Raw genomic sequence first — 15,267 nt, forward strand, 5'->3', positions numbered from 1 at the left:
ACTTTTCTCCAAACTATAAGCATTTATTGAAAAACTAGTGGAAAAGCCTGTGTGTACGGGCTAATGTGCACAAAGGAAGACATTTTCATAGTGTAAATATATTATGTGATATAATTTAACGTAATTTATGTTTTCCTTCATGATGCACATAGTGCCTTACATTTGCTTACTGAATATTAACTGAAGCAGTATTTGCATGGGTGCCCTTTTGGAATTGGAGGACAAACTTGAAAAGTATTTTTTTACTTGTTTATGTGTCCGCTCATTGATATGTTTCCATTAGGTGTGTGTTTTGCTTCTGTGTGACAATTTTTGCTGCAGCCTCTAATGTATCCATACATTACAGAGAATGAATCTCCTAATTGTATCGGAGAACATGTTTAGTTATTGATCAGTATTTTTGCTGTATTGTACAATTGTTTCCTTGAAGTTTTAGAAAGCTGCTAGCTGTGAGGAGTGAGGACATTTTTTTTTCGACTTTTTGACTTTCGAAATTTTTGATTTCGAAATTATGACTATAAACCGTGTATGTGCATAGTTTTTGTTCAAGCATCTTGCAATATTTCTTGCAAGGAAGAAAGCAGAAGTGTCTAATCGAAGCATGGCTTTGTGGCTATGTAAATCAGACCAGGCTGATATATGCAACATGCATGACAGGCGCTAGTTATATGTATGAAAACAAGAACACGGCTGCACTGCACCTATAGAGCAATCTGGCAAACCTAATAAAGTGAAAGCATTGGGAATTTTCTTCAGTGGCAAGTCTACAATAACAAGTAGTGGCAAATCCAATGCATCTGTCTTAGCAAGTGTATAGTATACACATTTTTGTCTCACATGGGATTTGCAAACATGTCATACTCTCCACTTGTAAAAAGCCAGACACATTGGCTTTGCCAATGCTTGTGTCTCTTTTTTCAGTGGTTTTCGAAAGCATGAAGTGTTATGGGAAACATTCTGTAATCATAAATATTCTGTATGAGCCCGATGGAAAGTTGCACTTGATGAAGCTGTATATTTGCTATATTAGTACTTTAAATAGTTATCTGTAAATCCTGCCTTTGAACATTACAGACGTTTTGGAATCAGTATTACCAGTGTTAAAGCATCAATTTCAAAGTATAATCTCCTGTTGCCAGCCTCCCTGTGAGGGAAGCCACAATATGCAAAATACAGACACCAATAATGATTAGCCGGGAATATGTTGTTTTAATCAGCCATTTTACAGGCTGAAAAAAGAATATCTAAGCTTTTCTTACATTTTAGACAACACTTATAGTGTGGTAACAATTACACAATAATGCTATGCTAATATGAACCTTTGATTTTGCTAGGCCAATTTACTTAAAGGTCAAATACATCACTTAACTTCCATTGGACATAAACACATGATCATGTTCTGTCACAATGACTTAATTTATGCTAATCATCATGATTAGGTGTTTTCCAAATTTCACTAAACCACAAGATATAGTTGACAACCTTAAAACTGCAAAAGCAGATTTTGGAAATTACAGACTTTCCAGACTTGTAGCATATTCTGTCCAAGGTCATCCCACCTTGCTTATCTGCTTCAGCCCACTGGCACATTTTATATATAATAAACCTTTGGACATCACCGTTAGAAACTGTGTACTCCAACCATTTAAACTGCTGAAACACTGCATACTGGCTTCTGCCCAATGCACTCTATTCTTTGCACACAACACTTTATTTTCTGTTTGCTCAACACTTGTAAATATTCATGGGACTTTGAGGCCTGTAGCCATCTGTAATGCAATGGCTGCCTTTTGCTGACCTATAGTCTATATCAGAATTCTACATTCTGTGTTAATTATGTTGTGCGCAATGTAAACATGTCTTTGTTTTAAGTTTGTCCTAAATAAATGTGTGTAGTGTCACCTATTTTCTAACGTGCCTGCCCATAATAAGGACACAATGGCTGCCTGAATGAACAATGCCTCTAACTTTTATAATGTAGGACAGGAGGGCAGGACAAATGCCCTTGAATGACAATTTCACCTGTCTATTAACAGAGAGGGGGAGGATCTATTCCTCTTCATTGCCCGCTCTGGTCGATATATTCGACCACATAATTGTTATTTATCCTCCTCCACATGCAATGTACCTATGCATCCCTATCTCAGTCACCCCCTCAACTCAGTGTTCTATCTCAAATATGGGAGGTATTGTGGAAGACACTCCTAAAGGACCAATAGTGTCTCCAATCATGTTATTTTCTTCTAATCTATTGTATATGTATTATTTTTTCCCAAGATGCAGCATATTTTGCCCTCTTCTAATATTTGTGTGTATTTATGTATCCCCAGAAAATAACATTTTCTACGTCCATCTTGTTCCCACCCCTATTATCCAATGAAACATTCATTTATATGCACAGCGAGTGATAATGCCACTATGAGAATCAGGAGATATCGTTAAACAACACTTATATATTTTCTCCTGAGGGGACGCACCATCTCATTCATTCATTTTCTTTTCCTTCTCTCCTCATTTCCTCTTCTTTTTCCTGTAGGTAGTAGGTTATTAAATATACATTTGTAAACCCACATTCTTTCTCTTCTCCACCCCCCATTTCCTTTCTCCCTGTCCCATTTGCCATCTGCTTGGAGTTCATTTCCTGGCCATCATCTTGCTTAACTTCTGTTAGAACATCTTCATCGGGTTCTCTTTTCCTCTCCATATCGAGTTCACAGATCTTTCATCAGTCCATTATTGCTTCTTTTTAGTTGGCTGCTTTGCAGCAAGTTCAGAGGCCCCTTAGTTTGTCCAAGGACCATGCTTTAGGAAGCGTTGTCTTCTTGAGTAAAATAGTCAGTCGAGGGGACATTGTCATGATTGGGGACATAAGGATGGGGGAGTCCATAAAGAGTATTGTTTCTTCTTATTTCCTTCAATTCTGCAGCAATGAGCATCTGGCTTGGCCCCTACACCATTTTTCATGACAATTAGAGCCTTTCTCCCTGCTCGTAGGCTTGTGTGACAAGGTCACTTGAAGTGCAGTTGTTCTCTGTCCATCTGAAATATGAAATATTGGGTGAGTTTTTTGAAAAATCATTGCATTTTACTATCAGCACTTCCTCCTAAAACCTAAACATTACTACTTCAATGCTTCTATTTCTTTATAGTACTCCTACCTCCTAAAATACTTGCTACTAGATTTCCTCTTCGTTAATTTAATTAAATGGCTGCTTCTCCTCCCTCTTGTGCATACCTTAGTGTCACCTGTGTTTATGCTTGTTCCTGGGTGGGCCTGTAAAGTGGGACAAAAAAGCACACACGTATGTTGTTTTTCCCTCAATTGCCCCACCCCTTTCATAGGTTCACATCCCCTTTTGTCCTTCTTGGTATCGTGCTGAGCTCAAAGGTCATCTCCAAATGATTCTCTTAATTGAAAAAGGAAACTTTTCTCCTCGATTCTTGATAGAGTTTATTGTAAACGGTTGAGTAATTTTGATCACTACTGGGGTTAAATCGTCACCTTCTTTATAATCAAAATAATAAAAAACTCAACATACAACAAGACAAAACTAAAAATGACACAAAAGGAACAGTCTTCTTCTTCAGTCACTCTTTTTCTTTCTTCTTAGCACATCCGTGGATAAAATGTCATTCGCTTCCTGCAGAAACCAAATGGAGGCAAAAGTCATGGTATGCTAACAAAGAGAACTGTGCTTCGCTTAAATAGGCCTTTTTTCCTTCTTCTGCACAGAGGGCGCTGGCCTTGTCGCTTGTGTATTTCCTTGACTTGATGGTGCTGGTGTCATCCGTTTGCATCCATGGCTAGAACGCAATCTCATCTTTTTTAAAGTAGGGGAAGTGGCGCACTTTGGTTTATCTTTTTTTTATGTAGATTTGTTGGCAGGCCTGCTTTTAGTGTTCTTTGTTTGGTTTAAAATCTTCTCTGTACTCTTCTTTTTGTAGTCCTTCTCCTGATGTCGCTGGACCGTGGTCTCTTCTTTCTTTACTGTGTTTATTCTGGCGAAATACAATGAACACTTAGTTTTGCCCTTCCTACCATTATATGCCGAACAATGTCGCTGAAAAAAAGTGCGTGTGCTATTTAAGTGCATGCAAGTGTGACACTTACGCATACAATATTTGCCTACCACTTAATTTTCGTAGCCTATTATTTCTTTGTTCCTTTACTAAAACATGACATATTTCAAACATACTTTCAATTCTTTTGATTGACAATCATGAAAGGGTTACTCCACCTTCTTACATCCAGGAGTCTTCTCTACCTTTTTCACCAGGCATGGCCAGACTTATATACATATACTGTACTTTAGCTACACATCCTGCACTCTACTTTGGAGGAATTCTATCAATTTGAAACCACTTTTTCCCTCACTGTCTTTCACTTGTACTCACCTGGGTCCTCTTTCCTCTAATAATAATCAATGAGGAGATCCACACACTTCTTGTGTGCATAGTTACCTACCTTTTCGCTCTTTATTCATCTCCCTCTTTCATCCACTAGTATGTACCTTTTCTCAAAATGTTTCCTCCAATTGTATCACTATACTCCACTAAGGCCATATAAAAATCCCTGCTGTTAATAATTTGCTTGTTACTTACTTTCATACGTTGTTCTGTGACTGGAGTTCTCTCATTGTGTTTTTCCTTATAACCCCTCCTTCCTGAACTTGCTAGTTGCATGTTACTGTGTGTCCTTTTATATCTTGTGACACCTCCCTTATCATTTTAAAAATGCTCCACATATACTACGAAAATGATATGCACTTTACGTTCTCTTATGGTGCTTTTAGCAGGACATGGGGTTGTTATTGCTTAATTTGACGCTATACTTGTATTGTTGAAATATTCTCTACTCTTGTGGGGGGTATATATATATATATATATATGTTCAGGGTATACATATGTTCAGGGTATGTGTGTATATGTGTGTGTGTGTGTGTAAGTCTCTCCCCCCTATTTATGGACATAACATGAAAAAACCCTAACTTAATATATCTATGTTTTTCCAAATCTTGTGCATGATGCCCTGTCTTTCCACATCTCCAAGTGCTCCTCCTCTTTACTCCTAAACCAATCATCATAAGTACTACTGATCCATAACATGCTCAATACTTGTGCCAAATCCTCCTTATTTCTGTTTGCAACCCTTACATGCTGAATAAAATACCATTAAACAAGCCTGTGTTTGTCAAATTAATCTATCTGTGTTCTTCACCAAGAGCCATCTCTGTTCTTCAGTTTTATTCCCATATTTTTGCAGCTCCTAGCTTGATTACACTCATTGGTCCTTCTTTCTTATCCATGGGTCTGTATTATCTAAATAAAAACTCTATAAGTAATCTTAACAACCTGCCCTTTATTTTTTAAATTTTATTTTTTTTAAATTTATTTTTCCTTGTAGAGCGCAGCCACTGATCCGGAGGCTTAAGGGCGCTAGCTAAACAAAACAAAGAACACAACAACAAGGAAACTATGAACATATCAAGACAAAACAGAAAACAGAGGAATTCTTGAAAGCCATGCTAATCAGGGTGTGTGCTTCATAAAAAATACTTCTCTAGCATTGGATCTTTCATGGATTCACATGCTGTGAATATTCCCTGTCGTCAGGCTGGGAATCTCGGTTACTTTGATTTAGTAATTTTCCTATGGAAAAACTTGACACCTTGAGTGTCCCATCGACGTTGTTGTGGGTGCTTATTGGTCTGCACCAATAGGACGTTGAGTGTATAGCTCTGCCCCAGCAGCTTCCCCTCAGATTTCAATCGTCTTTCGAGTTGGTGGGATTCCTCGAGTTCTTCTCTCCTGAGAGAAAATTTTGTTCCACTGAAATTTAATTTTTCTTCTACTTATTCTCCAAACGGAGCAAGTGACGACTCATCTACGGTCCCGTTTAAGACCATGGAGACCTCTGTACCAAAATAGTCCTTGTTCAGGGCTTTTGACACTTGTGCCCTAAAAAACATGTATGAAGGTGACAGGCATGCAGATTGTCTTTACTGCATCTACCCTAACCATTCCCCAGAGGAATTTGATATCTGCCAGGTTTCTACACAAAAAACCCTTAAGGACAGAAATCGTTCCCTCATTTTTTGGCTTAATGAAGGAGCATACTCGGCATCGGAAGTGGGTTCGTCAAGGAATGGGAGAGCCACCACTCCCTCTGACAAGAGGTCACCATTAGGTCACAGGTCCAAATCTGAAGAACCGCTGGCGAAAAAACAAACAGATGAGCCAAAATCCACGAGCCACGATAAGGCTAAACACTCCTCTCATGGTAAGACACCAGTTAGCAGTGAGGGGTCCCATACTGGGTCTAAGCACTCGTCCAAGGTCCCGTCGACGAAGACTCCATCGGAAAACCTGAGGGATAAAAGCTCACACGCATCGACTAAAACCACGTCCGACTCATCGAGAATGTCCTCTGCGACGACGGACAAACACAAATCCCTGTCGTCCATGAAGACCGTTTTCTCTTCTTCTTCTGAAAAAAAGAAACACCATTCATCCTCAGAGTCTCACAAATCCTCCTCTGGACAAGAGTCGTCCACGAAGCACACTCTGATGATGAAATCGACAATGACAATGGGATATCGATCGTCCACGACCCCCTCGTCGATGACCAAAAAACACAAATCGTCTAGGAGTAAGACTACACTGCCTTTAATCCCATCAACCACTATCACGACAGAAACCACAGAATTGCCTATACAGGACAGTAACTCATCTGCCAAAGGAAAACTAAAAACCCCTACAAGGGATCCTTTAGAACATGCACATATTCCTCTAGGAGTCTCTCCTATAACCTACCGAGACATCATGCCAGAGGACATCCTACAGCATGAAATCACTTCATATTTCAAGCCTCCAGCAAAGGAGTGCCCAGGAGTCACAGACACCGATCCTGAGGAAGGCACGTCCCAGCCTCCTATTCAGGACAAACCTTCTGATCGCCTACCATCAAGAGGAGAAGAAACACCTCTAAGAATACAAAACATAACACCTACTCTACCATAAACACTTTCGGGAATGGGAGGTATGACTCCACAATATCCCCTTTTAAACCCACAATCCTTGCTCTCCCTGCAAGTGCTTTCCATGCTACATTCACTATTGGGACAGCTCAGTGTCAGGCTTCCACCTCTGCAGCCACAGGCAGTTCAATTATACGGAAAAGACCAGGGTTCGGCAGGTCAACAAAGGGACCCAGGGCATTCCCCCAGGGACCAAGACAAACGTCCAAGCGTTCAATTGCCTCCTAGACCACCACCTCCACGAGGATATATTCCACGTATACATGAACAGGAAGAGGGAGAACTAGTAGATACACACCAAGACACTGGTCCAAGGGATACAACTTCCACCACCTCTGATACATGGGACACGGATGACCCAGACCAAAATATACAGGGTAGTACGGCTCAACCCACACCTCCAGATGACATTGCAGAAGAAAAGAAGGACTGTTTTCTTTTTTACCACATGGGTACACGTATAAAGGCTGTGTTTTCTATATTCATCTTAGCTCATGTTTGGTAGGAGGGCATTCATACTCTAAAACATCAATTTTCTGATCCTCTAGAAGACATTGGAGCTTTCCACTCCATGGTATCTAAGGCTTGCACAGAATTTGGTTTAACTCCTCCACAAGAAAAGAAGGACTGTTTTTTTTCAACCACATGGGTAAGCGTACAAAGGGTGTGTTTTCTATACCCATCTTAGATCATGTTTGGCAGGATGGCCATCAATTTTCTGAGCCGGTCCTTAAAGGAAGATTGGATAAAAAATGTAAGGCACCAGATACAACAGAAAAATGTCTCACCTCACAACCTACTCTAGAGTTGGTGGTGTCAGCGGCAGCGGGTTGAAAGGCTCGTACGCAGCACAAATGTGCCACTCCCCAGACAATGAAGACAGAAAAATGTATGCCTTTGGTAAAAAGCTGCTCTTCATCGGAGCAACAACGGTCAAAGCAGCCAATGCCCTTGCAATAGTTGCTTGATACGATCGAGAAATATGGCATCGTTTGGCTCCTATATTAGAGCACTTGCCAGAGCAACAGAGGAAAGAAGCCATGACACTGGTGAGTGAAGGTGAGGAAGCCTAAAATCAGAGCAATATTATTGTTGTAGATCTCGCTGAAACAGAGTTCAAACAAACTGGCAATGGGGTAGTCCTCATAAGACAAGGAAGGCTACGTTATCCCGATTTTCGGCAGGAGGTACAACATAAGGTGGTCGATATGCCGTTTGAAGGAGAAAACCTGTTTGGAGACAAGATTGATGAGGCCTTCAAAACAATGGAAGCAGACTCCGATACTGCTAGATCTCTAACAACCCTGCAGGGCAGAAGGTCTTTTTGTTCCTTTCAAGGGGCCTCTGATAGTTCTTGATTCTCGTCCTCAAGGGACAACAAAAATTACGGCAGATCCGGATACTACTCTCAGGGATACAAGAGAATTTACCAGTCCTCCCAGCGCAGCAGGGAGTATCACCAGGGCCAGCGCAAACGCGGGTCAGCCACTTCTCAAAGAGGTAGACAGAACAAGACCCAACAATTACTGCCTCAGGGGCACACAGGTGAGGGGGAAATGTGGCATTTTACCTCAGCAAGGGACAAGCAATTACAAAAGACAGATGGGTGCTAGATGCCATCCAGCACGGCCACTTGTTGGAATTCAAACGCGCACAGGTTCCACTACAGCCCATAAAGGTATCACACCCGCACCTTCCAATTCTACAACAGGAAGTATGGCAAATGTTAAAGAAACGGGCAATTGAAAGAGTTCCTCATTTGGCAAGGGGAAAAGGAGTATACTCCAGGTACTTTGGTGTCAAGAAACCAGACGGGCAGTGGCGTCCAATCCTGGACTTGCGAAAGCTAAGCAAAAACATGAAAAAGCAAAAGCTCAAGATGGTGACACTTCCGGACGTCATAAAGGCCATTCAACCACACGAATATCTGGCAGTGTTAGACCTCAAAGATGCGTACTTCCACATTCTGATACATCCAAGATACTGAAAGTATCTAAGATTCAAGGTCAGCGAAAGCCATTACCAATTTGAGTACATCCATTTGGTCTCAAATCAGCCCCAGAACGTTCACAAAATGCCTAGCAACAGTGGCAGCTTTTCTCAGAAAACAGGGCCACCACGTCTACCCATATCTAGACGACTGGTTAGTTTGAGGTCCAACATATCAGCAAACCATGGTTTCTCTGAGACAAACAGAAGCTCTTCTCAAACAACTGGGATTTGCAATAAATTACATCAAATCTTGCACAGTTCCTTCAAAATGTTTGGTGTTCTGGGTGCTCAATCCCTCACGGAGCAAAGCCTTGTAAAACCCTCATCAGACAGAGTGAAAAAAATGGATAACCTTGACAAATTCCTTCACTCCAAACAAGCTAATCACAGTGTGCAAATACATGGCTGTCCTAGGGACCATGTCGTCCAGCATCCTGCTAATACCCAACTTCAGGCTACACATGCACTCAATACAAAGGTCTGTAACTACCAGATGGTCCCAAACACACGTGTCCTGGTCAGAAGAAAATTACCATCACTCGGACTCTCTCAAACACACTAAAGTGGTGGACATACCCCTACAACATCTCGAAGGGGATGCCCCTTGTAGAACCCAACTACCATCTCACGATCATGACCCACGCCTCCCTGGCAGGGTGGGGAGCTCACCTAGACAAGCACCAAGTCAAAGGCCTGTGAACCCCAAAAGAATCCATCCTCCACATAAATGTGCTGGAGCTGCGTTTAGTACATTGGACCCTAAAGTCTTTCCTTCCGCTAATTAACAATTTGGTGGTGCAAGTCCTCACGGACACCAGAACCACAATGTTTTATCTTTGAAAACAAGGCAAAACACAGTCAAACACATTGTCCCGGGAAGCACAAATCATTTACCACTGGGCAATCCACAACAACATTGTGCTACAAGTCTCCACCTCCCGGGGATACACAACAAATAAGTGTACACCCTCAGCAGAAATTCATTGCAGTCCCACGAATAGCAACTAAACAACAACCAAGTATCCAAAATCTTCTCGACATGGAGTCCTCGTCCTCTGGGCCTCTTCTCCACTCAGAGAAACAAGCAGTGCAAGAAATTTGCGAGCAAGATCCCACATCCCAACTCGCAAGGGGACGCATAGTTGTTCCCATGGACCGGCATGTTTGCATATACGTTCCCTCCGTTCCCTCTCATTAGGAAAACAATCCAGATGATGCGCAAATATCACTCAAAATAATCCTGGTAGCACCGTACTGGCCCAGACAAACCTGGTTCTCAGACCTCCTTCAACTGACAGTGGACAATCCAATCCATCTAGGATATCACACCATTCACCTATCGCAGAATGACGGGGTGATTCTACATCACGACCCGGGGTCCCTCAAATTAACAGTGTGGCTCCTGATCAATGTTCCTTCTAATAATTTTTCTCTGTGGGCGGAGCTGGTTGCAGGGACGTCATTTCACCAAAATGCCAGGGGTAGCGGAAGTGACATCACAGTGCCACGCCCCAAGAGTGACATCACAGAAAGTGATGTCATTTGGCCACACCCCCACAGGAAGTGATGTCATTAGACCACACCCCACAGGAAGTGGTCATTTGACCACGCCCCCACTATGAGATCACAGAAGTGGCCTCATAAAGCATTATCCCTCAGTACACTAAGAATAAAATGGTTACGATATCAGTGTATTGTGACATTTCATACAAGAATGGATCATCATATGTAGAAGAATTCATGGTCAGCAGTGTACACATCTATCAAGATTCGGTCCAGGCTGCCCTAGTTGGGCGCCAAGCATTGAAGCAATTAATGGAGAAATTACAGAAGCAGGCCATTCACTATGAATGTACATACCCATTCGCCTCCTATTCAAATTAAATGGAAGGTTCCATGCACCTGCTATTCAAATTAAATGGAAGGTTCCATGTGCCTGCTATTCAAATTAAATGGAAGGTTCCATGCCATCTTTTCTCTTGAGAGTGGCTCGGAACCTCTTAATGTTGATGTGGCATCAAGCACAGGTTCATCTTAATTTTTGCAAGAATGATAAAAGTCAGATAAACTCCCGTCTTTATGGTCACTTTGAAGTTTCATAGAGAGGGTGTTATCCACAGTCACCTGCATTCATTTGCCAAACACACAACTGGATACACAGATATACAAGGATGACAATAGTGATCTTATAAGAGTACATTTCCCCTCCCTCCCAGTAATCAGAATTACTGCAGAGCTTGATGGGCCCAACCTGTAAACAAGGTCTCGACATTGCACTCCCTTCAAACCACCAAAAACACTTTTTACCTATATCAATGGGCATGCTAACCAGAAAAGCTACTGCAAGTCACTTCCCCCCCAAGTAAATATGAGCCTTCTGGCCCTAAAGTACCCTGTGATGTGTCTAATGGAGCACATAATTCCTTCCACGGGCCTTCTACACTGGCTAAGGTCCCTTAAACCTGCTCTCCCAACAAAGTGCCCAGCGACCTGCTCTCTGCAGCCACCCAGTTTCCCCATCAGAGCTCCAAAGTACCAAGCTTGGCAAACTCCCCAGCCAAGGTGTCAGCTCATTTATATACCAAATGACCATAATTTCGTACCAATTTGAGGTTCATAGCTTCTACTAGTTCCAGAGCTGAATCAAACAGACTTGTACAGATTATTTTTATAAATAGGTCTCAGTGTTCTGCTTACTGCAGGTTTGTCAAGGCCTTTTTTACATTTTTAAATATTTAGCTGCATGGGATTTTCTTAGGTAACTAATGAATTAATTTAAAATGAACACTGACAAGACATGCTTAATTACAGTGTACTACTTGAAATAGACAGTATCTCACTCCATCTGCAGTTGGAAATCATTTCCCTGGATGTCAGATCTGCCTGCACTAGGGTTCACACCCGAGTATCATGGATTCTTGTCTTAATTCTGCATGAGTACTTTGGATCACCAGGTTTCAGAAGAGGTTTGCAGCCGTTCTAAGCATACCTCTCAAAGATGTGAAATGCCTGACAGGCCATGAGAAGCAACATAAAGAGTTGCAGCGCCCTGAAGCAGGACTTTCCGGGCGCACGAACTTGTAAACAACTTCGACAAATCTCGTTGTGCCTGTGCTATTTATTTATTGTGATTTATAAGGGTGCTAATCGCAAATAATATATTGGCTGCGCTATGTTGAAGGGAACTGCTGTGTGGAACCACTGGATCATATTTTCAGAGGAACTGAAGAACACATGACACTACCACAAAACGAAAGGGTTCTCCCACCACCCAGATTACTAGCTGGTATCATGTACACACGTTTATATTACAAAACGTAAATGCAGCTTGCTTCTGTGTTCTGCTCCGTCATATAACAGCAGAATCAATGTAAACTAGTGGCGTTAGATGTTTTTGCACGAGCACAGTAAAACGTTAAAGCTGGTAGTTTCAGGAAAGGTTTCCCTAAGCTCCCTGTCTAACAAAAATCAAATGTACACATCAGCGCCCTCCCATGGATGCAAGCCAACATATAACAACGTTATGTGTTCTTTCACACCCAAGGGGAGAGGGGTGATGTGCACACTTGCTTTTTGTTAAGCAGAAAGGTCATGGAAGTTTGTTCATTATGTATGTTTGCGTGCAAGGTAGAGGGTAGGAGTTGGAAGGAGGCATGTGGAGGAGATGGAAAGGGGTGGCACACTACACTACCGCCTGGTCCCCTGGTGTTTGCATTTTCTTAAAGGGCGAAGCCTTATCGACAGGGCCGGCCTTAGGGCAGGGTGTAGTCTTACTCAGGGGCACTGAGTATGCGGGTGCTCTGGGGCCCGCCCCCCACCCTGCAGGAATGGCCAATTATGTGAAAATCCCCATATGTTGCAATGGGAATTTTTTTGCCACCCCCACCCACAAAACCAAAAGTCTACACCTCTTGTCTCACTGGCATATTGTGCTTTGCTTAGGCCACACACCAGACAGCACTCAACACCAGTTAGCCCCCCACGAAATGTAGGTTTTGTTGCAACCCTGCCACTCATCAAACCCACTACAGCCCCTTTTGAGCCTTCAGCCACTTCCCTCATACACCAAGCCATCAGCTACCACCTCTCTCATTGTAAACTGAATGCTTTCCCCTTCAACGACCTCCAGTTCCCCATATCTCACTTGCTGCCCAGTGCTTTCAATTGTCACTGCCTCCCCACGTCCTTTTCACCATCACTAAGCACCCAAACCTTCTGCCCCTATTCAAAACCCTAATATGCCAGTACTCAACCATCCCTGCATTATTGACCTCCAGAACCCACTTGACGGAATTTTAACGGCTTCAGTCCATTGTTGCGGGCTCTCAGAACCCGCCCTTCTCCAACCTTCAAATCCCACTTTCACCACTCAGGCCCCCTTTGCTGATCATCATCACCAGCTGCTTTCACAGCCCTAAAACCAAAAGTGAAAATCATACTTGACTGACCTCAAAATACATCAGCCTTGGCCTCCTCCTACTAACTACAGATCACATATGGTACTCTTGGGTGACGGGTCACACTTACAACCAACACTAGTGCCAAGTGACAAAGCTGTACAGCCCAGGTCATACCTACGGGATCAGCATGTCTCTGCGACTCTGCCGTGCTAGTGGTCGGAAATGTGCCACTGCCCTCGCCTGCGGCGTCGCCGCCGGGTCCTCGCGGAAGGGACGCTTTAAAAACGAAACCACCCAGGCAGCCAGCAGCGCGCATCGCAAGCCGTCGCCGAGGGCGGCAGTGCTGCACGCCAGAGGCCCGACCCACGCCCCCACACCGCCCAAACACACACACACACACACACACAGCGACACCGGGCACCCACTACTCACCAGACTTAGTCGCGGCACGGCAGCTGGTCTTCAGGGCACGGGTCACTGGAGCAGCAGCCGGAGTTGATCGGGGAGCAGTTGCCAGCACGTGCAGTTAACCACAAGTGAAATCAAAATGGAGGACCAGGACCACAAGCATCGCAGCACGCTGTGGCCATGCCCCCTCCTCCTCTGATTGGTCAACAGCCAGAGGTCGCAAGAGATTGACAGGGGTCGCTGGCCAATCGCCAGCGGTCGCTCTTGCGACCTCTGGCGACCCCCAAATGACGTCCCTGGCTGGTTGGCTGTTGTGCACACATTATTTTCCATGGGCGCCAAGTTACTAATGTAAGCCACTTTGTGAGCATGCACAGTTAGTGAGCTACTTTCTCTGCATAGAGTTTGGAAAGGAATTTCTGCTTTCCATCCACTACAATTCTTTACAAATCTGCGTTAAAGTTGCATCGTCCAACACTTTGTCCAAACACATAGGCTAAAAAAATATTTTATATGTTATTATAAAGACAACTCGTCCACTAGTTCAAGACTTCAAGATTTGCCACAGTACCTCGCAAAAATATCCCTGTGCAGAGTAAAATGTGTGTTTTATGCCACTGGAAAAACATGCATGTGTAGTACAAAAAAAATATTGCTTTACATAATTGATGTGGCTGTCAAAAAACCTGGACAGAATACAATATTTACAAATGGAATAATGGCAACTAAAAGGATTGTGTCATAAAACACTGTGTCACTTTAATGAAGTAATTCAAAGGCCAGGAGAACAGACATAGTTTGCATAAGGATATGTAATGTGTAATAATGACAATTGCATCAGAATAACTGCACTCAGCATTTGATGGTCAAACTCTTAGCCTTATAGCTGAGAGGAATAAACACCATCAATGTTTACTCCACAAAAACAGGCAAATGTGCCCAACAAAAATGGGAAAAATTAACACATGGGAGCCTAACCCATGCTTCTACCCACAAAGCTGCACTGATATTTATTCAAGTTAGAATAACAGAGCAGTGGCATAGGAAAGAACTGTAATAAGATTTCTGCACAATCTCAAGAGGAATTCTAAGAGGAAAGAATACATTTTAATAAGCATAAAATATCCCTATTACTTTTCTACTCCCTGAAAAATCATTTGACTCCTAGTAGGGAGCAAAATCTTATCAGAGCCCTGCTTGCAACCTTGACATAGGAAGTTAAATGACAGGGCTCATAATACAGCCTATAGTTGTGCACTCCCTTCCTCGCCACAGCCTAGGCAAAATTCAAGAACCTTCCTGAGGTTTCTTATGGAGCCCCGTTGAAGAAAATCACATATATATGACTTACTGAGTGCCTTCTTCTGTAACCACGGACCCCTCTTCTGTAATTCATTGCTATCACTTACATAAGTTTCAGTTGGATGCTT

At 42.8% G+C, this 15,267-nt stretch overlaps 1 protein-coding gene across 1 annotated transcript in view; it reads left to right on the top strand.

Annotated features, from left to right (window-relative positions):
* Positions 1 to 15,267, top strand: part of NME8 (NME/NM23 family member 8) — a 2,398,321-nt gene that overhangs the window by 154,073 nt on the left and 2,228,981 nt on the right. The window lies entirely within an intron of this gene.

The sequence above is a fragment of the Ambystoma mexicanum genome, chromosome 5p, assembly GCF_040938575.1.
Source record: "Ambystoma mexicanum isolate Mex_15411 chromosome 5p, UKY_AmexF1_1, whole genome shotgun sequence".
Classification (NCBI taxonomy): domain Eukaryota; kingdom Metazoa; phylum Chordata; class Amphibia; order Caudata; family Ambystomatidae; genus Ambystoma; species Ambystoma mexicanum.